Source organism: Stenella coeruleoalba (assembly GCF_951394435.1).
Source record: "Stenella coeruleoalba genome assembly, chromosome: 4".
Classification (NCBI taxonomy): Eukaryota; Metazoa; Chordata; class Mammalia; order Artiodactyla; family Delphinidae; genus Stenella; species Stenella coeruleoalba.
The window spans coordinates 98,934,988-98,959,319 of record NC_137149.1 but is presented as its reverse complement, the minus strand read 5'-3'; the positions used below and the strand labels follow the sequence as shown (position 1 = coordinate 98,959,319).

Here is a 24,332-nt window from a genome sequence, read left to right as displayed (position 1 = left end):
CTGTCCTGCCTTTCTGGATTTGACACTTTTTTCAGATGGCCCTTTTGACCGGGGGGAAGTGAGACTTCATTGTAGTGCAGATTTCCTTTGCAAGCTTGCTTGGTTGGCCAAAAAGGGAGTATGCGTTTTTTCCTGAATATATTCAGGAAAAAACACATACGCACTTTTTGGCCAAGTGCATCATTGTGGACGTTCTGTCTCTTTTCCTATGCTTTCAATGCAATTCCAGTCTACCTCCTGAAATCGTTTTCCTGCAATTCTGCCCCGCTTTCAAGTCCTCTTGGCAGCCTTACTTCAGTATATTTTTGGACGATAGCTGTCATTTATAACTCTGCAGGTTTGTGAATTACAGTGCCCCTGAGCTCCTTTCTTCAACTCGCTTTCTTGTGACCTTGCGGCAACACCGCAGGATGGTTTCAGGCCCTAATCTGGTTCCGGCACGGCACGCTGAGCCTTTGGTTATTTCCTCTTCCTGGTGGGAAATGAGAGTTAAATTTGCCCGTCCAGACACCTCCAGCTACTCTCTCATTGGTTCTCCCTATTCCTGTTCATCTTCCGCAGAAATTGCAAACTGGGCCAAACAGGAGGTTAAAGGCGCTGACTCTCCAAGTGGGGAGAGTGTTAGTAAAGCATCTGGAATGTTGCACCCGAGTACCAGGGAAGGAAAACTGAGACATATTTGAACACGTCTCCCGTTCACACGGTTGATCATACTCTGGGTTCCACATGCATGTTTTAGCTGAAGGAAGAATACCTTAAACCTGGGTAGTTGAAACCCGTGGAATGGGTACCATGCAATATGACTTCAAAGGGTCTTCATTTGCTCACCGAACCTCTCCAATCCTATCACTGCTGCGTTTATGCCCCTGTACACATGCTTGATTCTCTTTCGGAGACATAGCAATCCATAGGTTTTAAGATACTTACTAGTCAGGTACATTCTTAGGCGTTTAATATGGGGTGTTGAGTCCATTTCGTTGAGCAAGGAGTAGCTCTTGTCTATTCCATATTTGGCTTAAGGAACTTTTTCTGTGCTCATTTCAATCTCTGGTTTTATGCAGCACCCCAACTCATCTTTCCCCTTAAGCAAGCATAAGTTGGTTTTCTAAATTTGCGACCCTGTTCTGTTTTGGAATTCTGTTCCTGTGTATCCAAGTTTACATTCCGTGTATTAGTGATATCTTGTGATGTTTCTTTTTCTGTGTGACTTATTTCAGTTAGAATCATCGTACCTGAATCCACTCATTATGCTGCTACGGGCCTGATGACATAGATTTCATTGCTGAGTGATACTGCATTGTACGTAAGTACCACAAGTTCTTTATCCATTTTTCACTTTCTGTGATATTGAACTTGTACGGTAAACGAGGTTCTTGTAAACAGAGGTGTCCCAAACTTTGGGGTGGCTGTGTCTTTTTGATTTTAATTTCCCTAAACTATAGGACCATAAGTGGAAGTGCCTTAGGCTCTGTTGCTTTGTTTTTTAGATGTTTCAGGAAACACCATACACTTCTCCCTAGTGTCTGTTGGCAATTTACATCCCGCCCATCAGCATAACAAGGCTCCCAGTTCTCCATGGCCTGTCCTGCCTTTCTGGATTTTACACTTTTTTCAGATGGCCCTTTTGACCGGGGGGAAGTGAGACTTCATTGTAGTGCAGATTTCCTTTGCAAGTTTGCTTGGTTGGCCAAAAAGGGCGTATGCGTTTTTTCCTGAATATATTCAGGAAAAAACGCATACGCCCTTTTTGGCCAAGTGCATCATTGTGGACGTTCTGCCTCTTTTCCTATGCTTTCAATGCAATTCCAGTCTACCTCCTGAAATCGGTTTCCTGCAATTCTGCCCCGCTTTCAAGTCCTCTTGGCAGCCTTACTTCAGTATATTTTTGGACGATAGCTGTCATTTATAACTCTGCAGGTTTGTGAATTACAGTGCCCCTGAGCTCCTTTCTTCAACTCGCTTTCTTTTGAGCTGGCTGCAACACCGTACAATGGCTTCAGGCCCTAATCTCTTTCCGGCATGGCACGCTGAGCCGTTGGTTAATTCCTCTTCCTGGTGGGAAATGAGAGTTAAATTTGCCCGTCCAGACACCTCCAGCTAGTCTCTCATTGGTTCTCCCTATTCCTGTTCATCTTCCGCAGAAATTGCAAACTGGGCCAAACAGGAGGTTAAAGGCGCTGACTCTCCAAGTCGGGAGTGTGTTAGTAAAGCGTCTGGAATGTTGCACCCGAGTACAAGGGTATGAAAACTGAGACATATTTGAACACGTCTCCCGATCACATGGTTGATCATACTCTAGGTTCCACATGCATGTTTTAGCTGAAGGAAGAATACCTTAAACCTGGGTAGTTGAAAACCAAGGAAAGGGTACCATGCAATATGACTTCAAAGGGTCTTCATTTGCTCACCGAACCTCTCCAATCCTATCACTGCTGCGTTTATGCCCCTGTACACATGCTTGATTCTCTTTCGGAGACATAGCAATCCATAGGTTTTAAGATACTTACTAGTCAGGTACATTCTTAGGCGTTTAATATGGGGTGTTGAGTCCATTTCGTTGAGCAAGGAGTAGCTCTTGTCTATTCCATATTTGGCTTAAGGAACTTTATCTGTGCTCATTTCAATCTCTGGTTTTATGCAGCACCCCAACTCATCTTTCCCCTTAAGCAAGCATAAGTTGGTTTTCTAAATTTGCGACCCTGTTCTGTTTTGGAATTCAGTTCCTGTGTATCCAAGTTTACATTCCGTGTATTAGTGATATCTTATGATGTTTCTTTTTCTGTGTGACTTATTTCAGTTAGAATCATCGTACCTGAATCCACTCATTATGCTGCTACGGGCCTGATGACATAGATTTCATTGCTGAGTGATACTGCATTGTTCGTAAGTACCACAAGTTCTTTATCCATTCTTCACTTTCTGTGATATTGAACTTGTACGGTAAACGAGGTTCTTGTAAACAAAGGCGTCCCAAAATTTGGGGTGGCTGTGTCTTTTTGATTTTAATTTCCCTAAGCTATAGGACCATAAGTGGAAGTGCCCTAGGCTCTGTTGCTTTGTTTTTTAGATGTTTCAGGAAACACCATACACTTCTCCCTAGTGTCTGTTGGCAATTTACCTCCCGCCCATCAGCATAACAAGGTTCCCAGTTCTCCATGGCCTGTCCTGCCTTTCTGGATTTTACACTTTTTTCAGATGGCCCTTTTGACCGGGGGGAAGTGAGACTTCATTGTAGTGCAGATTTCCTTTGCAAGCTTGCTTGGTTGGCCAAAAAGGGAGTATGCGTTTTTTCCTGAATATATTCAGGAAAAAACACATACACACTTTTTGGCCAAGTGCATCATTGTGGACGTTCTGTCTCTTTTCCTATGCTTTCAATGCAATTCCAGTCTACCTCCTGAAATCGTTTTCCTGCAATTCTGCCCCGCTTTCAAGTCCTCTTGGCAGCCTTACTTCAGTATATTTTTGGACGATAGCTGTCATTTATAACTCTGCAGGTTTGTGAATTACAGTGTCCCTGAGCTCCTTTCTTCAACTCGCTTTCTTGTGACCTGGCGGCAACACCGCAGGATGGCTTCAGGCCCTAATCTGGTTCCGGCACGGCACGCTGAGCCTTTGGTTATTTCCTCTTCCTGGTGGGAAATGAGAGTTAAATTTGCCCGTCCAGACACCTCCAGCTACTCTCTCATTGGTTCTCCCTATTCCTGTTCATCTTCCGCAGAAATTGCAAACTGGGCCAAACAGGAGGTTAAAGGCGCTGACTCTCCAAGTGGGGAGAGTGTTAGTAAAGCATCTGGAATGTTGCACCCGAGTACCAGGGAAGGAAAACTGAGACATATTTGAACACGTCTCACGTTCACACGGTTGATCATACTCTGGGTTCCACATGCATGTTTTGGCTGAAGGAAGAATACCTTAAACCTGGGTAGTTGAAACCCGTGGAATGGGTACCATGCAATATGACTTCAAAAGGTCTTCATTTGCTCAGCGAACCTCTCCAATCCTATCACTGCTGCGTTTATGCCCCTGTACACATGCTTGATTCTCTTTCGGAGACATAGCAATCCATAGGTTTTAAGATACTTACTAGTCAGGTACATTCTTAGGCGTTTAATATGGGGTGTTGAGTCCATTTCGTTGAGCAAGGAGTAGCTCTTGTCTATTCCATATTTGGCTTAAGGAACTTTATCTGTGCTCATTTCGATCTCTGATTTTATGCAGCACCCCAACTCACCTTTCCCCTTAAGCAAGCATAAGTTGGTTTTCTAAATTTGAGACCCTGTTCTGTTCTGTAATTCAGTTCTTGTGTAGCCAAGTTTACATTCCGTGTATTACTGATATCTTATGATGTTTCTTTTTCTGTGTGACTTATTTCAGTTAGAATCATCATACCTGAATCCACTCATTGTGCTGCTAAGGGCCTGATGACATAGATTTCATTGCTCAGTGATATTGCTATGTAAGTAAATACCACAAGTTCTTTATCCATTTTTCACTTTCTGCGATGTTGAACTTGTACTGTAAACGAGGTTCTTGTAAAGAGAGGCGTCCCAAACTTTGGGGTGGCTGTGCCTTTTTTATTTTAATTTCCCTAAGCTATAGGACCATAACTGGAAGTGCCCTAGGCTCTGTTGCTTTGTTTTTTAGATGTTTCAGGAAACACCATACACTTCTCCCGAGTGTCTGTTGGCAATTTACATCCCGCCCATCAGCATAACAAGGCTCCCAGTTCTCCATGGCCTGTCCTGCCTTTCTGGATTTTACACTTTTTTCAGATGGCCCTTTTGACCGGGGGGAAGTGAGACTTCATTGTAGTGCAGATTTCCTTTGCAAGCTTGCTTGGTTGGCCAAAAAGGGCGTATGCGTTTTTTCCTGAATATATTCAGGAAAAAACGCATACGCCCTTTTTGGCCAAGTGCATCATTGTGGACGTTCTGCCTCTTTTCCTATGCTTTCAATGCAATTCCAGTCTACCTCCTGAAATCGGTTTCCTGCAATTCTGCCCCGCTTTCAAGTCCTCTTGGCAGCCTTACTTCAGTATATTTTTGGACGATAGCTGTCATTTATAACTCTGCAGGTTTGTGAATTACAGTGCCCCAGAGCTCCTTTCTTCAACTCGCTTTCTTTTGAGCTGGCCGCAACACCGCAGGATGGCTTCAGGCCCTAATCTGGTTCCGGCACGGCACGCTGAGCCTTTGGTTATTTCCTCTTCCTGGTGGGAAATGAGAGTTAAATTTGCCCGTCCAGACACCTCCAGCTAGTCTCTCATTGGTTCTCGCTATTCCTGTTCATCTTCCGCAGAAATTGCAAACTGGGCCAAACAGGAGGTTAAAGGCGCTGACTCTCCAAGTGGGGAGAGTGTTAGTAAAGCGTCTGGAATGTTGCACCCGAGTACCAGGGAAGGAAAACTGAGACATATTTGAACACGTCTCCCGTTCACACGGTTGATCATACTCTGGGTTCCACATGCATGTTTTAGCTGAAGGAAGAATACCTTAAACCTGGGTAGTTGAAACCCGTGGAATGGGTACCATGCAATATGACTTCAAAGGGTCTTCATTTACTCACCGAACCTCTCCAATCCTATCACTGCTGCGTTTATGCCCCTGTACACATGCTTGATTCTCTTTCGGAGACATAGCAATCCATAGGTTTTAAGATACTTACTAGTCAGGTACATTCTTAGGCGTTTAATATGGGGTGTTGAGTCCATTTCGTTGAGCAAGGAGTAGCTCTTGTCTATTCCATATTTGGCTTAAGGAACTTTTTCTGTGCTCATTTCAATCTCTGGTTTTATGCAGCACCCCAACTCATCTTTCCCCTTAAGCAAGCATAAGTTGGTTTTCTAAATTTGCGACCCTGTTCTGTTTTGGAATTCAGTTCCTGTGTATCCAAGTTTACATTCCGTGTATTAGTGATATCTTGTGATGTTTCTTTTTCTGTGTGACTTATTTCAGTTAGAATCATCATACCTGAATCCACTCATTATGCTGCTACGGGCCTGATGACATAGATTTCATTGCTGAGTGATACTGCATTGTACGTAAGTACCACAAGTTCTTTATCCATTTTTCACTTTCTGTGATATTGAAATTGTACGGTAAACGAGGTTCTTGTAAACAGAGGTGTCCCAAACTTTGGGGTGGCTGTGTCTTTTTGATTTTAATTTCCCTAAACTATAGGACCATAAGTGGAAGTGCCCTAGGCTCTGTTGCTTTGTTTTTTCGATGTTTCAGGAAACACCATACACTTCTCCCTAGTGTCTGTTGGCAATTTACATCCCGCCCATCAGCATAACAAGGCTCCCAGTTCTCCATGGCCTGTCCTGCCTTTCTGGATTTGACACTTTTTTCAGATGGCCCTTTTGACCGGGGGGAAGTGAGACTTCATTGTAGTGCAGATTTCCTTTGCAAGCTTGCTTGGTTGGCCAAAAAGGGAGTATGCGTTTTTTCCTGAATATATTCAGGAAAAAACACATACGCACTTTTTGGCCAAGTGCATCATTGTGGACGTTCTGTCTCTTTTCCTATGCTTTCAATGCAATTCCAGTCTACCTCCTGAAATCGTTTTCCTGCAATTCTGCCCCGCTTTCAAGTCCTCTTGGCAGCCTTACTTCAGTATATTTTTGGACGATAGCTGTCATTTATAACTCTGCAGGTTTGTGAATTACAGTGCCCCTGAGCTCCTTTCTTCAACTCGCTTTCTTGTGACCTGGCGGCAACACTGCAGGATGGCTTCAGGCCCTAATCTGGTTCCGGCACGGCACGCTGAGCCTTTGGTTATTTCCTCTTCCTGGTGGGAAATGAGAGTTAAATTTGCCCGTCCAGACACCTCCAGCTACTCTCTCATTGGTTCTCCCTATTCCTGTTCATCTTCCGCAGAAATTGCAAACTGGGCCAAACAGGAGGTTAAAGGCGCTGACTCTCCAAGTGGGGAGAGTGTTAGTAAAGCATCTGGAATGTTGCACCCGAGTACCAGGGAAGGAAAACTGAGACATATTTGAACACGTCTCCCGTTCACACGGTTGATCATACTCTGGGTTCCACATGCATGTTTTAGCTGAAGGAAGAATACCTTAAACCTGGGTAGTTGAAACCCGTGGAATGGGTACCATGCAATATGACTTCAAAGGGTCTTCATTTGCTCACCGAACCTCTCCAATCCTATCACTGCTGCGTTTATGCCCCTGTACACATGCTTGATTCTCTTTCGGAGACATAGCAATCCATAGGTTTTAAGATACTTACTAGTCAGGTACATTCTTAGGCGTTTAATATGGGGTGTTGAGTCCATTTCGTTGAGCAAGGAGTAGCTCTTGTCTATTCCACATTTGGCTTAAGGAACTTTATCTGTGCTCATTTCAATCTCTGGTTTTATGCAGCACCCCAACTCACCTTTCCCCTTAAGCAAGCATAAGTTGGTTTTCTAAATTTGAGACCCTGTTCTGTTTTGGAATTCAGTTCCTGTGTAGCCAAGTTTACATTCCGTGTATTACTGATATCTTATGATGTTTCTTTTTCTGTGTGACTTATTTCAGTTAGAATCATCGTACCTGAATCCACTCATTATGCTGCTATGGGCCTGATGACATAGATTTCATTGCTGAGTGATATTGCTTTGTAAGTAAATACCACAACTTCTTTATCCATTTTTTACTTTCTGCATTGTTGAACTTGTATGGTAAACGAGGTTCTTGTAAACAGAGCCGTTCCAAACTTTGGGGTGGCTGTGTCTTTTTTATTTTAATTTCCCTAAGCTATAGGACCATAAGTGGAAGTGCCCTAGGCTCTCTTGCTTTGTTTTTTAGATGTTTCAGGAAACACCATACACTTCTCCCGAGTGTCTGTTGGCAATTTACATCCCGCCCATCAGCATAACAAGGCTCCCAGTTCTCCATGGCCTGTCCTGCCTTTCTGGATTTTACACTTTTTTCAGATGGCCCTTTTGACCGGGGGGAAGTGAGACTTCATTGTAGTGCAGATTTCCTTTGCAAGCTTGCTTGGTTGGCCAAAAAGGGCGTATGCGTTTTTTCCTGAATATATTCAGGAAAAAACGCATACACCCTTTTTGGCCAAGTGCATCATTGTAGACGTTCTGCCTCTTTTCCTATGCTTTCAATGCAATTCCAGTCTACCTCCTGAAATCAGTTTCCTGCAATTCTGCCCCGCTTTCAAGTCCTCTTGGCAGCCTTATTTCAGTATATTTTTGGACGATAGCTGTCATTTATAACTCTGCAGGTTTGTGAATTACAGCGCCCCTGAGCTCCTTTCTTCAACTCGCTTTCTTTTGAGCTGGCCGCAACACCGCAGGATGGCTTCAGGCCCTAATCTGGTTCCGGCACGGCACGCTGAGCCTTTGGTTATTTCCTCTTCCTGGTGGGAAATGAGAGTTAAATTTGCCCGTCCAGACACCTCCAGCTAGTCTCTCATTGGTTCTCCCTATTCCTGTTCATCTTCTGCAGAAATTGCAAACTGGGCCAAACAGGAGGTTAAGGGCACTGACTCTCCACGTCAGGACAGTGTTAGTAAAGCGTCTGGAATTTTCCACCCGAGTACCAGTGGACCGAAACTGTGACATATTTGAACACGTCTCCCGATCACACACTTGATCATACTCTGGGTTCCACATGCATGTTTTAGCTGAAGGAAGAATACCTTAAACCTGGAGAGTTGAGACCCGTGGAATGGGTACCATGCAGTATGCCTTCAAAGGGTCTTCATTTGCTCACCGAACCTCTCCAATCCTATCACTGCTGCGTTTATGCCCCTGTACACACGCTTGATTCTCTTTTGGAGACATAACAATCCATAGGTTTTAAGATACTTACTAGTCAGGTACATTCTTCGGCGTTTAATATGCGGTGTTGAGTCCATTTCGTTGAGCAAGGAGTAGCTCTAGTCTATTCCATATTTGGCTTAAGGAACTTTTCTGTGCTCATTTCAATCTCTGGTTTTATGCAGCACCCCAACTCACCTTTCCCCTTAAGCTAGCATAAGTTGGTTTTCTAAATTTGAGAACCTGTTCTGTTTTTGAATTCAGTTCCTGTGTAGCCAAGTTTACATTCCGTGTATTACTGATATCTTATGATGTTTCTTTTTCTGTGTGACTTATTTCAGTTAGAATCATCGTACCTAAATCCACTCATTATGCTGCTACGGGCCTGATGACATAGATTTCATTGCTGAGTGATACTGCATTGTACGTAAGTACCACGAGTTCTTTATCCATTTTTCACTTTCTGTGATATTGAACTTGTACGGTAAACGAGGTTCTTGTAAACAGAGGCGTCCCAAACTTTGGGGTGGCTGTGTCTTTTTGATTTTAATTTCCCTAAGCTATAGGACCATAAGTGGAAGTGCCCTAGGCTCTGTTGCTTTGTTTTTTAGATGTTTCAGGAAACACCATACACTTCTCCCGAGTGTCTGTTGGCAATTTACATCCCGCCCATCAGCATAACAAGGCTCCCAGTTCTCCATGGCCTGTCCTGCCTTTCTGGATTTTACACTTTTTTCAGATGGCCCTTTTGACCGGGGGGAAGTGAGACTTCATTGTAGTGCAGATTTCCTTTGCAAGTTTGCTTGGTTGGCCAAAAAGGGCGTATGCATTTTTTCCTGAATATATTCAGGAAAAAACGCATACGCCCTTTTTGGCCAAGTGCATCATTGTGGACGTTCTGCCTCTTTTCCTATGCTTTCAATGCAATTCCAGTCTACCTCCTGAAATCGGTTTCCTGCAATTCTGCCCCGCTTTCAAGTCCTCTTGGCAGCCTTACTTCAGTATATTTTTGGACGATAGCTGTCATTTATAACTCTGCAGGTTTGTGAATTACAGTGCCCCTGAGCTCCTTTCTTCAACTCGCTTTCTTTTGAGCTGGCCGCAACACCGCAGGATGGCTTCAGGCCCTAATCTGGTTCCGGCACGGCACGCTGAGCCTTTGGTTAATTCCTCTTCCTGGTGGGAAATGAGAGTTAAATTTGCCCGTCCAGACACCTCCAGCTAGTCTCTCATTTGTTCTCGCTATTCCTGTTCATCTTCCGTGGAAATTGCAAACTGGGCCAAACAGGAGGTTAAAGGGACTGACTCTCCAAGTCGGGAGAGTGTTAGTAAAGCGTCTGGAATGTTGCACCCGAGTAGCAGTGTACGAAAACTGAGACATATTTGAACACGTCTCCCGATCACATGGTTGATCATACTCTAGGTTCCACATGCATGTTTTACCTGAAGGAAGAATACCTTAAACCTTGGTAGTTGAAACCCGTGGAATGGGTACCATGCAATATGACTTCAAAGGGTCTTCATTTGCTCACTGAACCTCTCCAATCCTATCACTGCTGCGTTTATGCCCCTGTACACATGCTTGATTCTCTTTCGGAGACATAGCAATCCATAAGTTTTAAGATACTTACTAGTCAGGTACATTCTTAGGCGTTTAATATGCGGTGTTGAGTCCATTTCGTTGAGCAAGGAGTAGCTCTTGCCTATTCCATATTTGGCTTAAGGAACTTTATCTGTGCTCATTTCAATCTCTGGTTTTATGCAGCACCCCAACTCACCTTTCCCCTTAAGCAAGCATAAGTTGGTTTTCTAAATTTGAGACCGTGTTCTGTTTTGGAATTCAGTTCCTGTGTAGCCAAGTTTACATTCCGTGTATTACTGATATCTTATGATGTTTCTTTTTCTGTGTGACTTATTTCAGTTAGAATCATCGTACCTGAATCCACTCATTATGCTGCTACGGGCCTGATGACATAGATTTTATTGCTGAGTGATATTGCTTTGTAAGTAAATACCACAACTTCTTTATCCATTTTTCACTTTCTGCGATGTTGAACTTGTACGGTAAACGAGGTTCTTGTAAACAGAGGCATCCCAAACTTTGGGGTGGCTGTGTCTTTTTGATTTTAATTTCCCTAAGCTATAGGACCATAAGTGGAAGTGCCCTAGGCTCTGTTGCTTTGTTGTTTAGATGTTTTAGGAAACACCATACACTTCTCCCGAGTGTCTGTTGGCAATTTACATCCCGCCCATCAGCATAACAAGGCTCCCAGTTCTCCATGGCCTGTCCTGCCTTTTTGGATTTTACACTTTTTTCAGATGGCCCTTTTGACCGGGGGGAAGTGAGACTTCATTGTAGTGCAGATTTCCTTTGCAAGCTTGCTTGGTTGGCCAAAAAGGGCGTATGCGTTTTTTCCTGAATATATTCAGGAAAAAACGCATACGCCCTTTTTGGCCAAGTGCATCATTGTGGACGTTCTGCCTCTTTTCCTATGCTTTCAATGCAATTCCAGTCTACCTCCTGAAATCGGTTTCCTGCAATTCTGCCCCGCTTTCAACTCCTCTTGGCAGCCTTACTTCAGTCTATTTTTGGACGATAGCTGTCATTTATAACTCTGCAGGTTTGTGAATTACAGTGCCCCTGAGCTCCTTTCTTCAACTCGCTTTCTTGTGAGCTGGCGGCAACACCGCTGGATTGCTTCAGGCCCTAGTGTGGTTCCGGCACGGCACGCTATGCCTTTGGTAAATTCCTCTTCCTGGTGGGAAATGAGAGTTAAATTTGCCCGTCCAGACACCTCCAGCTAGTCTCTCATTGGTTCTCCCTATTCCTGTTCATCTTCCGCAGAAATTGCAAACTGGGCCAAACAGGAGGTTAAAGGCACTGACTCTCCAAGTGGGGAGAGTGTTAGTAAAGCGTCTGGAATGTTGTACCCGAGTACCAGGGTACGAAAACTGAGACATATTTAAACACGTCTCCCGATCACATGGTTGATCATACTCTGGGTTCCACATGCATGTTTTAGCTGAAGGAAGAATCCCTTAAACCTGGAGAGTTGAGTCCCATGGAATGGGTACCATGCAATATGACTTCAAAGGGTCTGCATTTGTTCACCGAACCTCTCCAATCCTATCACTGCTGCGTTTATGCCGCTTTACACATGCTTGATTCTCTTTCGGAGACATAGCAATCCATAAGTTTTAAGATACTTACTAGTCAGGTACATTCTTAGGCGTTTAATATGGGGTGTTGAGTCCACTTCGTTGAGCAAGCAGTAGCTCTGTCTATTACATATTTGGCTTATGGAATGGTATCTGTGCTAATTTCAATCTCTGGTTTTATGCAGCACCCCAACTCCCCTTTCCCCTTAAGCAAGCATAAGTTGGTTTTCTACATTTGAGACCCTGTTCTGTTTTGTAATTCAGTTCCTGTGTAGCCAAGTTTACATTCCGTGTAGTAATGATATCTTATGATGTTTCTTTTTCTGTGGGACTTATTTCAGTTAGAATCATCGTACCTGAATCCACTCATTATGCTGCTATGGGCCTGATGACATAGATTTCATTGCTGAGTGATACTGCATTGTACGTAAGTACCACAAGTTCTTTATCCATTTTTTACTTTCTGTGATATTGAACTTGTACGGTAAACGAGGTTCTTGTAAACAGAGGCGTCCCAAACTTTGGGGTGGCTGTGTCCTTTTGATTTTAATTTCCCTAAGCTATAGGACCATAAGTGGAAGTGCCCTAGGCTCTGTTGCTTTGTTTTTTAGATGTTTCAGGAAACACCATACACTTCTCCCGAGTGTCTGTTGGCAATTTACATCCCGCCCATCAGCATAACAAGGCTCCCAGTTCTCCATGGCCTGTCCTGCCTTTCTGGATTTTACACTTTTTTCAGATGTCCCTTTTGACCGGGAGGAAGTGAGACTTCATTGTAGTGCAGATTTCCTTTGCAAGCTTGCTTGGTTGGCCAAAAGGGCGTATGCGTTTTTCCTGAATATATTCAGGAAAAAACGCATACGCCCTTTTTGGCCAAGTGCATCATTGTGGACGTTCTGCCTCTTTTCCTATGCTTTCAATGCAATTCCAGTCTACCTCCTGAAATCGGTTTCCTGCAATTCTGCCCCGCTTTCAAGTCCTCTTGGCAGCCTTACTTCAGTATATTTTTGGACGATAGCTGTCATTTATCACTCTGCAGGTTTGTGAATTACAGTGCCCCTGAGCTCCTTTCTTCAACTCGCTTTCTTGTGACCTGGCCGCAACACCGCAGGATGGCTTCAGGCCCTAATCTGGTTCCGGCACGGCACGCTGAGCCTTTGGTTAATTCCTCTTCCTGGTGGGAAATGAGAGTTAAATTTGCCCGTCCAGACACCTCCAGCTAGTCTCTCATTGGTTCTCGCTATTCCTGTTCATCTTCCGCAGAAATTGCAAACTGGGCCAAACAGGAGGGTAAAGGCGCTGACTTTCCAAGTGGGGAGAGTGTTAGTAAAGCGTCTGGAATGTTGCACCCGAGTACCAAGGGAGGAAAACTGAGACATATTTGAACACGTCTCCCGTTCACACGGTTGATCATACTCTAGGTTCCACACGCATGTTTTAGCTGAAGGAAGAATACCTTAAACTTGGGTAGTTGAAACCCGTGGAATGGGTACCATGCAATATGACTTCAAAGGGTCTTCATTTGCTCACCGAACCTCTCCAATCCTATCACTGCTGCGTTTATGCCCCTGTACACACGCTTGATTCTCTTTTGGAGACACAGCAATCCATAGGTTTTAAGATACTTACTAGTCAGGTACATTCTTAGGCGTTTAATATGCGGTGTTGAGTCCATTTCATTGAGCAAGGAGTAGCTCTTGTCTATTCCATATTTGGCTTAAGGAACTTTATCTGTGCTCATTTCGATCTCTGGTTTTATGCAGCACCCCAACTCACCTTTCCCCTTAAGCAAGCATAAGTTGGTTTTCTAAATTTGAGACCCTGTTCTGTTCTGTAATTCAGTTCCTGTGTAGCCAAGTTTACGTTCCGTGTATTACTGATATCTTATGATGTTTCTTTTTCTGTGTGACTTATTTCAGTTAGAATCATCATACCTGAATCCACTCATTGTGCTGCTAAGGGCCTGATGACATAGATTTCATTGCTGAGTGATATTGCTTTGTAAGTAAATACCACAACTTCTTTATCCATTTTTCACTTTCTGTGATATTGAACTTGTACGGTAAACGAGGTTCTTGTAAACAGAGGCGTCCCAAACTTTGGGGTGGCTGTGTCTTTTTGATTTTAATTTCCCTAAGCTATAGGACCATAAGTGGAAGTGCCCTAGGCTCTGTTGCTTTGTTTTTTAGATGTTTCAGGAAACACCATACACTTCTCCCGAGTGTCTGTTGGCAATTTACATCCCGCCCATCAGCATAACAAGGCTCCCAGTTCTCCATGGCCTGTCCTGCCTTTCTGGATTTGACACTTTTTTCAGATGGCCCTTTTGACCGGGGGGAAGTGAGACTTCATTGTAGTGCAGATTTCCTTTGCAAGCTTGCTTGGTTGGCCAAAAAGGGCGTATGCGTTTTTTCCTGAATATATTCATGAAAAAACGCATACGCCCTTTTTGGCCAAGTGCATCATTGTGGACGTTCTGCCTCTTTTCCTATGCTTTCAATGCAATTCCAGTCTACCTCCTGAAATCGGTTTCCTGCAATTCTGCCCCGCTTTCAAGTCCTCTTGGCAGCCTTACTTCAGTATATTTTTGGACGATAGCTGTCATTTATAACTTTGCAGGTTTGTGAATTACAGTGCCCCTGAGCTCCTTTCTTCAACTCGCTTTCTTTTGAGCTGGCCGCAACACCGCAGGATGGCTTCAGGCCCTAATCTGGTTCCGGCACGGCACGCTGAGCCTTTGGTTAATTCCTCTTCCTGGTGGGAAATGAGAGTTAAATTTGCCCGTCCAGACACCTCCAGCTAGTCTCTCATTGGTTCTCGCTATTCCTGTTCATCTTCCGCAGAAATTGCAAACTGGGCCAAACAGGATGTTAAAGGGACTGACTCTCCAAGTCAGAAGAGTGTTAGTAAAGAGTCTGGAATGTTGCACCTGAGTACCAGGGTACGAATACTGAGACATATTTGAACACGTCTCGCAATCACATGGTTAATCATACTCTAGGTTCCACATGCATGTTTTGGATGAAGGAAGAATACCTTAAACCTGGGTAGTTGAAACCCGTGGAATGGGTACCATGCCATATGACTTCAAAGGGTCTTCATTTGCTCACCGAACCTCTCCAATCCTATCACTGCTGCGTTTATGCCCCTGTACACACGCTTGATTCTCTTTTGGAGACATAGCAATCCATAGGTTTTAAGATACTTACTAGTCAGGTACATTCTTAGGCGTTTAATATGGGGTGTTGAGTCCATTTCGTTGAGCAAGGAGTAGCTCTTGTCTCTTCCATATTTGGCTTAAGGAACTTTATCTGTACTCATTTCAATCTCTGGTTTTATGCAGCACCCCACCTCACCTTTCCCCTTAAGCAAGCATAAGTTGGTTTTCTAAATTTGAGACCCTGTTCTGTTTTGGAATTCAGTTCCTGTGTAGCCAAGTTTACTTTCCGTGTATTAGTGATATCTTATGATGTTTCTTTTTCTGTGTGACATATTTCAGTTAGAATCATCGTACCTGAATCCACTCATTATGCTGCTATGAGCCTGATGACATAGATTTCATTGCTGAGTGATACTGCATTGTACGTAAGTACCACAAGTTCTTTATCCATTTTTCACTTTCTGTGATATTGAACTTGTACAGTAAACGAGGTTCTTGTAAACAGAGGCGTCCCAAACTTTGGGGTGGCTGTGTCTTTTTGATTTTAATTTCCCTAAGCTATAGGACCATAAGTGGAAGTGCCCTAGGCTCTGTTGCTTTGTTTTTTAGATGTTTCAGGAAACACCATACACTTCTCCCGAGTGTCTGTTGGCAATTTCCATCCCGCCCGTCAGCATAACAAGGCTCCCAGTTCTCCATGGCCTGTCCTGCCTTTCTGGATTTTACACTTTTTTCAGATGGCCCTTTTGATTGGGGGGAATTGAGACTTCATTGTAGTGCAGATTTCCTTTGCAAGTTTGCTTGGTTGGCCAAAAAGGGCGTATGCGTTTTTTCCTGAATATATTCAGGAAAAAACGCATACGCACTTTTTGGCCAAGTGCATCATTGTGGACGTTCTGCCTCTTTTCCTATGCTTTCAATGCAATTCCAGTCTACCTCCTGAAATCGGTTTCCTGCAATTCTGCCCCGCTTTCAAGTCCTCTTGGCAGCCTTACTTCAGTATATTTTTGGACGATAGCTGTCATTTATAACTCTGCAGGTTTGTGAATTACAGTGCCCCTGAGCTCCTTTTTTCAACCTGCTTTCTTGTGACCTGGCCGCAACTCGGCAGGATAGCTTCAGGCCCTAATCTGGTACCGGCACGGCACGCTGAGCCTTTGGTTAATTCCTCTTCCTGGTGGACAATGAGAGTTAAATTTGGTCGTGCAGACACCTCCAGCTAGTCTCTCATTGGTTCTCCCTATTCCTGTACATCTTCCGCAGAAATTGCAAACTGGGCCAAACAGGAGGTTAAAGGCGCTGACTCTCCAAGTGGGGAGTGTGTTAGTAAAGCGTGTGGAATGTTGCACCCGAGTACCAGGCGAGGAAAACTGAGACATATTGGAACACGTCTCCCGTTCACACGTTTGATCATACTCTGGGTTCCACATGCATGTTTTAGCTGAAGGAAGAATACCTTAAACCTGGAGAGTTGAGACCCGTGGAATGGGTATGATGCAATATGACTTCAAAGGATCTTCATTTGCTCACCGAACCTCTCCAATCCTATCACTGCTGCGTTTATGCCCCTGTACACATGCTTGATTCTCTTTCGGAGACATAGCAATCCATAGGTTTTAAGATACTTACTAGTCAGGTACATTCTTAGGCGTTTAATATGGGGTGTTGAGTCCATTTCGTTGAGCAAGGAGTAGCTCTTGTCTATTCCATATTTGGCTTAAGGAACTTTATCTGTGCTCATTTCAATCTCTGGTTTTATGCAGCACCCCAACTCACCTTTCCCCTTAAGCAAGCATAAGTTGGTTTTCTAAATTTGAGACCCTGTTCTGTTTTGGAATTCAGTTCCTGTGTAGCCAAGTTTACATTCCGTGTATTAGTGTTATCTTATGATGTTTCTTTTTCTGTGTGACTTATTTCAGTTAGAATCATCGTACCTGAATCCACTCATTATGCTGCTACGGGCCTGATGACATAGATTTCATTGCTGAGTGATACTGCATTGTACGTAAGTAGCACAAGTTCTTTATCCATTTTTCACTTTCTGTGATATTGAACTTGTGCGGTAAACGAGGTTCTTGTAAACAGAGGCGTCCCAAACTTTGGGGTGGTTGTGTCTTTTTGATTTTAATTTCCCTAATCTATAGGACCATAAGTGGAAGTGCCCTAGGCTCTGTTGCTTTGTTTTTTAGATGTTTCAGGAAACACCATACACTTCTCCGGAGTGTCTGTTGGCAATTTACATCCCGCCCATCAGCATAACAAGGCTCCCAGTTCTCCATGGCCTGTCCTGCGTTTCTGGATTTTACACTTTTTTCAGATGGCCCTTTTGACCGGGGGGAAGTGAGACTTCATTGTAGTGCAGATTTCCTTTGCAAGCTTGCTTGGTTGGCCAAAAAGGGCTTATGCGTTTTTTCCTGAATATATTCAGGAAAAAACGCATAAGCCCTTTTTGGCCAAGTGCATCATTGTGGACGTTCTGCCTCTTTTCCTATGCTTTCAATGCAATTCCAGTCTACCTCCTGAAATCGGTTTCCTGCAATTCTGCTCCGCTTTCAAGTCCTCTTGGCAGCCTTACTTCAGTATATTTTTGGACGATAGCTGTCATTTATAACTCTGCAGGTTTGTGAATTACAGTGCCCCTGAGCTCCTTTCTTCAACTCGCTTTCTTGTGAGCTGGCCGCAACACCGCAGGATGTCTTCAGGCCCTAATGTGGTTCCGGCACGGCACGCTGAGCCTTTGGTTATTTCCTCTTCCTGGTGGGAAATGAGAGTTAAATTTGCCCGTCCAGACACCTCCAGCTAGTCTCTCATTGGTTCTCGCTATTCCTGTTCATCTTCCGCAGAAATTGCAAACTGGGCCAAACAGGAGGTTAAAGGGACTGACTCTCCAAGTCGGGAGAGTGTTAGTAAAGCGTCTGGAATGTTGCACCCGAGTACCAAGGTACGAAAACTGAGACATATTTGAACACGTCTCCCGATCACATGGTTGATCATACTCTAGGTTCCACATGCATGTTTTAGCTGAAGGAAGAATTCCTTAAACCTGGGTAGTTGAAACCCGTGGAATGGGTACCATGCAATATGACTTCAAAGGGTCTTCATTTGCTCACCGAACCTCTCCAATCCTATCACTGCTGCATTTATTCCCCTGTACACATGCTTGATTCTCTTTCGGAGACATAGCAATCCATAGGTTTTAAGATACTTACTAGTCAGGTACATTCTTAGGCGTTTAATATGCGGTGTTGAGTCCATTTCATTGAGCAAGGAGTAGCTCTTGTCTATTCCATATTTGGCTTAAGGAACTTTATCTGTGCTCATTTCGATCTCTGGTTTTATGCGGCACCCCAACTCACCTTTACCCTGAAGCAAGCATAAGTTGGTTTTCTAAATTTGAGACCCTGTTCTGTTCTGTAATTCAGTTCCTGTGTAGCCAAGTTTACATTCCGTGTATTACTGATATCTTATGATGTTTCTTTTCCTGTGTGACTTATTTCAGTTAGAATCATCATACCTGAATCCACTCATTGTGCTGCTAAGGGCCTGATGACATAGATTTCATTGCTGAGTGATATTGCTTTGTAAGTAAATACCACAACTTCTTTATCCATTTTTCACTTTCTGCGATGTTGAACTTGTACTGTAAACGAGGTTCTTGTAAACAGAGCCGTTCCAAACTTTGGGGTGGCTGTGTCTTTTTGATTTTAATTTCCCTAAGCTATAGGACCATAAGTGGAAGTGCCCTAGGCTCTGTTGCTTTGTTTTTTCGATGTTTCAGGAAACACCATACACTTCTCCCAAGTGTCTGTTGGCAATTTACATCCCGCCCATCAGCATAACAAGGCTCCCAGTTCTCCATGGCCTGTCCTGCCTTTCTGGATTTTACACTTTTTTCAGATGGCCCTTTTGACCGGGTGGAATTGAGACTTCATTGTAGCGCAGATTTCCTTTGCAAGCTTGCTTGGTTGGCCAAAAAGGGCGTATGCGTTTTTTCCTGAATATATTCAGGAAAAAACGCATACGCCCTTTTTTGCCAAGTGCATCATTGTGGACGTTCTGTCTCTTTTCCTATGCTTTCAATGCAATTCCAGTCTACCTCCTGAAATCGGTTTCCTGCAATTCTGCCCCGATTTCAAGTCCTCTTTGCAGCCTTACTTCAGTATATTTTTGGACGATAGCTGTCATTTATAACTCTGCAGGTTTGTGAATTACAGTGCCCCTGAGCTCCTTTCTTCAACTCGCTTTCTTTTGAGCTGGCCGCAACACCGAAGGATGGCTTCAGAACCTAATCTGGTTCCGGCATTGCACGCTGAGCCTTTGGTTATTTCCTCTTCCTGGTGGGAAATGAGAGTTAAATTTGCCCGTCCAGACTCCTCCAGCTAGTCTCTCATTGGTTCTCCCTATTCCTGTTCATCTTCCGCAGAAATTGCAAACTGGGCCAAACAGGAGGTTAAAGGCGCTGACTCTCCAAGTGGAGAGAGTGTTAGTAAAGCGTCTGGAATGTTGCACCCGAGTACCAGGGTACGAAAACTGAGACATATTTGAACACGTCTCCCGTTCACACGGTTGATCATACTCTGGGTTCCACATGCATGTTTTAGCTGAAGGAGGAATACCTTAAACCTGGAGAGTTGAGTCCCGTGGAATGGGTACCATGCAATATAAATTCAAAGGGTCTTCATTTGCTCACCGAACCTCTCCAATCCTATCTCTGCTGCGTTTATGCCCCTGTACACACGCCTGATTTTGTTTGGGAGACATAGCAATCCATAGGTTTTAAGATACTTACTAGTCAGGTACATTCTTAGGCGTTTAATATGGGGTGTTGAGTCCATTTCGTTGAGCAAGGAGTAGCTCTTGTCTATTCCATATTTGGCTTAAGGAACTTGATCTGTGCTCATTTCAATCTCTGGTTTTATGCAGCACCCCAACTCACCTTTCCCCTTAAGCAAGCATAAGTTGGTTTTCTAAATTTGAGACCCTGTTCTGTTTTGGAATTCAGTTCCTGTGTAGCCAAGTTTACATTCCGTGTAGTAGTGATATCTTATGATGTTTCTTTTTCTGTGTGACTTATTTCAGTTAGAATCATCGTACCTGAATCCACCCATTATGCTGCTACGGGCCTGATGACATAGATTTCATTGCTGAGTGATATTGCTTTGTAAGTAAATACCACAACTTCTTTATCCATTTTTCACTTTCTGCGATGTTGAACTTGTACTGTAAACGAGGTTCTTGTAAAGAGAGGCGTCCCAAACTTTGGGGTGGCTGTGTCTTTTTGATTTTAATTTCCCTAAGCTATAGGACCATAAGTGGAAGTGCCCTAGGCTCTGTTGCTTTGTTTTTTAGATGTTTCAGGAAACACCATTCACTTCTCCCGAGTGTCTGTTGGCAATTTACATCCCGCCCATCAGCGTAACAAGGCTCCCAGTTCTCCATGGCCTGTCCTGCCTTTCTGGATTTTACACTTTTTTCAGATGGCCCTTTTGACCGGGGGGAAGTGAGACTTCATTGTAGTGCAGATTTCCTTTGCAAGCTTGCTTGGTTGGCCAAAAAGGGCGTATGCATTTTTTCCTGAATATATTCAGGAAAAAACGCATACGCCCTTTTTGGCCAAGTGCATCATTGTGGACGTTCTGCCTCTTTTCCTATGCTTTCAATGCAATTCCAGTCTACCTCCTGAAATCGGTTTCCTGCAATTCTGCCCCGCTTTCAAGTCCTCTTGGCAGCCTTACTTCAGTATATTTTTGGACGATAGCTGTCATTTATAACTCTGCAGGTTTGTGAATTACAGTGCCCCTGAGCTCCTTTCTTCAACTCGCTTTCTTTTGAGCTGGCTGCAACACCGTACAATGGCTTCAGGCCCTAATCTCTTTCCGGCATGGCACGCTGAGCCGTTGGTTAATTCCTCTTCCTGGTGGGAAATGAGAGTTAAATTTGCCCGAACAGACACCTCCAGCTAGTCTCTCATTGGTTCTTGCTATTCCTGTTCATCTTCCGCAGAAATTGCAAACTGGGCCAAACAGGAGGTTAAAGGCGCTGACTCTCCAAGTCGGGAGTGTGTTAGTAAAGCGTCTGGAATGTTGCACCCGAGTACAAGGGTATGAAAACTGAGACATATTTGAACACGTCTCCCGATCACATGGTTGATCATACTCTAGGTTCCACATGCATGTTTTAGCTGAAGGAAGAATACCTTAAACCTGGGTAGTTGAAAACCAAGGAAAGGGTACCATGCAATATGACTTCAAAGGGTCTTCATTTGCTCACCGAACCTCTCCAATCCTATCACTGCTGCGTTTATGCCCCTGTACACATGCTTGATTCTCTTTCGGAGACATAGCAATCCATAGGTTTTAAGATACTTACTAGTCAGGTACATTCTTAGGCGTTTAATATGGGGTGTTGAGTCCATTTCGTTGAGCAAGGAGTAGCTCTTGTCTATTCCATATTTGGCTTAAGGAACTTTTTCTGTGCTCATTTCAATCTCTGGTTTTATGCAGCACCCCAACTCATCTTTCCCCTTAAGCAAGCATAAGTTGGTTTTCTAAATTTGCGACCCTGTTCTGTTTTGGAATTCAGTTCCTGTGTATCCAAGTTTACATTCCGTGTATTAGTGATATCTTATGATGTTTCTTTTTCTGTGTGACTTATTTCAGTTAGAATCATCGTACCTGAATCCACTCATTATGCTGCTACGGGCCTGATGACATAGATTTCATTGCTGAGAGATACTGCATTGTACGTAAGTACCACAAGTTCTTTATCCATTCTTCACTTTCTGTGATATTGAACTTGTACGGTAAACGAGGTTCTTGTAAACAGAGGCGTCCCAAAATTTGGGGTGGCTGTGTCTTTTTGATTTTAATTTCCCTAAACTATAGGACCATAAGTGGAAGTGCCCTAGGCTCTGTTGCTTTGTTTTTTAGATGTTTCAGGAAACACCATACACTTCTCCCTAGTGTCTGTTGGCAATTTACATCCCGCCCATCAGCATAACAAGGCTCCCAGTTCTCCATGGCCTGTCCTGCCTTTCTGGATTTGACACTTTTTTCAGATGGCCCTTTTGACCGGGGGGAAGTGAGACTTCATTGTAGTGCAGATTTCCTTTGCAAGCTTGCTTGGTTGGCCAAAAAGGGAGTATGCGTTTTTTCCTGAATATATTCAGGAAAAAACACATACGCACTTTTTGGCCAAGTGCATCACTGTGGACGTTCTGTCTCTTTTCCTATGCTTTCAATGCAATTCCAGTCTACCTCCTGAAATCATTTTCCTGCAATTCTGCCCCGCTTTCAAGTCCTCTTGGCAGCCTTACTTCAGTATATTTTTGGACGATAGCTGTCATTTATAACTCTGCAGGTTTGTGAATTACAGTGCCCCTGAGCTCCTTTCTTCAACTCGCTTTCTTGTGACCTGGCGGCAACACCGCAGGATGGTTTCAGGCCCTAATCTGGTTCCGGCACGGCACGCTGAGCCTTTGGTTATTTACTCTTCCTGGTGGGAAATGAGAGTTAAATTTGCCCGTCCAGACACCTCCAGCTACTCTCTCATTGGTTCTCCCTATTCCTGTTCATCTTCCGCAGAAATTGCAAACTGGGCCACACAGGAGGTTAAAGGCGCTGACTCTCCAAGTGGGGAGAGTGTTAGTAAAGCATCTGGAATGTTGCACCCGAGTACCAGGGAAGGAAAACTGAGACATATTTGAACACGTCTCCCGTTCACACGGTTGATCATACTCTGGGTTCCACATGCATGTTTTAGCTGAAGGAAGAATACCTTAAACCTGGGTAGTTGAAACCCGTGGAATGGGTACCATGCAATATGACTTCAAAGGGTCTTCATTTGCTCACCGAACCTCTCCAATCCTATCACTGCTGCGTTTATGCCCCTGTACACATGCTTGATTCTCTTTCGGAGACATAGCAATCCATAGGTTTTAAGATACTTACTAGTCAGGTACATTCTTAGGCGTTTAATATGGGGTGTTGAGTCCATTTCGTTGAGCAAGGAGTAGCTCTTGTCTATTCCATATTTGGCTTAAGGAACTTTTTCTGTGCTCATTTCAATCTCTGGTTTTATGCACCACCCCAACTCATCTTTCCCCTTAAGCAAGCATAAGTTGGTTTTCTAAATTTGCGACCCTGTTCTGTTTTGGAATTCTGTTCCTGTGTATCCAAGTTTACATTCCGTGTATTAGTGATATCTTGTGATGTTTCTTTTTCTGTGTGACTTATTTCAGTTAGAATCATCGTACCTGAATCCACTCATTATGCTGCTACGGGCCTGATGACATAGATTTCATTGCTGAGAGATACTGCATTGTACGTAAGTACCACAAGTTCTTTATCCATTTTTCACTTTCTGTGATATTGAACTTGTACGGTAAACGAGGTTCTTGTAAACAGAGGTGTCCCAAACTTTGGGGTGGCTGTGTCTTTTTGATTTTAATTTCCCTAAGCTATAGGACCATAAGTGGAAGTGCCCTAGGCTCTGTTGCTTTGTTTTTTAGATGTTTCAGGAAACACCATACACTTCTCCCTAGTGTCTGTTGGCAATTTACATCCCGCCCATCAGCATAACAAGGCTCCCAGTTCTCCATGGCCTCTCCTGCCTTTCTGGATTTGACACTTTTTTCAGATGGCCCTTTTGACGTGGGGGAAGTGAGACTTCATTGTAGTGCAGATTTCCTTTGCAAGCTTGCTTGGTTGGCCAAAAAGGGAGTATGCGTTTTTTCCTGAATATATTCAGGAAAAAACACATACACACTTTTTGGCCAAGTGCATCATTGTGGACGTTCTGTCTCTTTTCCTATGCTTTCAATGCAATTCCAGTCTACCTCCTGAAATCGTTTTCCTGCAATTCTGCCCCGCTTTCAAGTCCTCTTGGCAGCCTTACTTCAGTATATTTTTGGACGATAGCTGTCATTTATAACTCTGCAGGTTTGTGAATTACAGTGCCCCTGAGCTCCTTTCTTCAACTCGCTTTCTTGTGAGCTGGCGGCAACACCGCAGGATGGCTTCAGGCCCTAATCTGGTTCCGGCACGGCACGCTGAGCCTTTGGTTATTTCCTCTTCCTGGTGGGAAATGAGAGTTAAATTTGCCCGTCCAGACACCTCCAGCTACTCTCTCATTGGTTCTCCCTATTCCTGTTCATCTTCCGCAGAAATTGCAAACTGGGCCAAACAGGAGGTTAAAGGCGCTGACTCTCCAAGTGGGGAGAGTGTTAGTAAAGCATCTG

At 43.8% G+C, this 24,332-nt stretch overlaps 1 long non-coding RNA gene across 5 annotated transcripts in view; it reads left to right on the top strand.

The window, feature by feature from the left end:
- The window catches only part of LOC307185422, a 348,734-nt gene that overhangs the window by 171,598 nt on the left and 152,804 nt on the right, over window positions 1–24,332 (top strand). The window contains exon 4 of one of the 5 annotated variants that reach the window (XR_013828071.1): window positions 9,117–9,161. The exons of the other annotated variants lie outside the window; for them this stretch is intronic. This is a non-coding gene — a long non-coding RNA (uncharacterized lncRNA). Of the gene's footprint in view, window positions 1–9,116; window positions 9,162–24,332 lie in introns of those variants that run through there. 5 annotated transcript variants of the gene reach the window in all.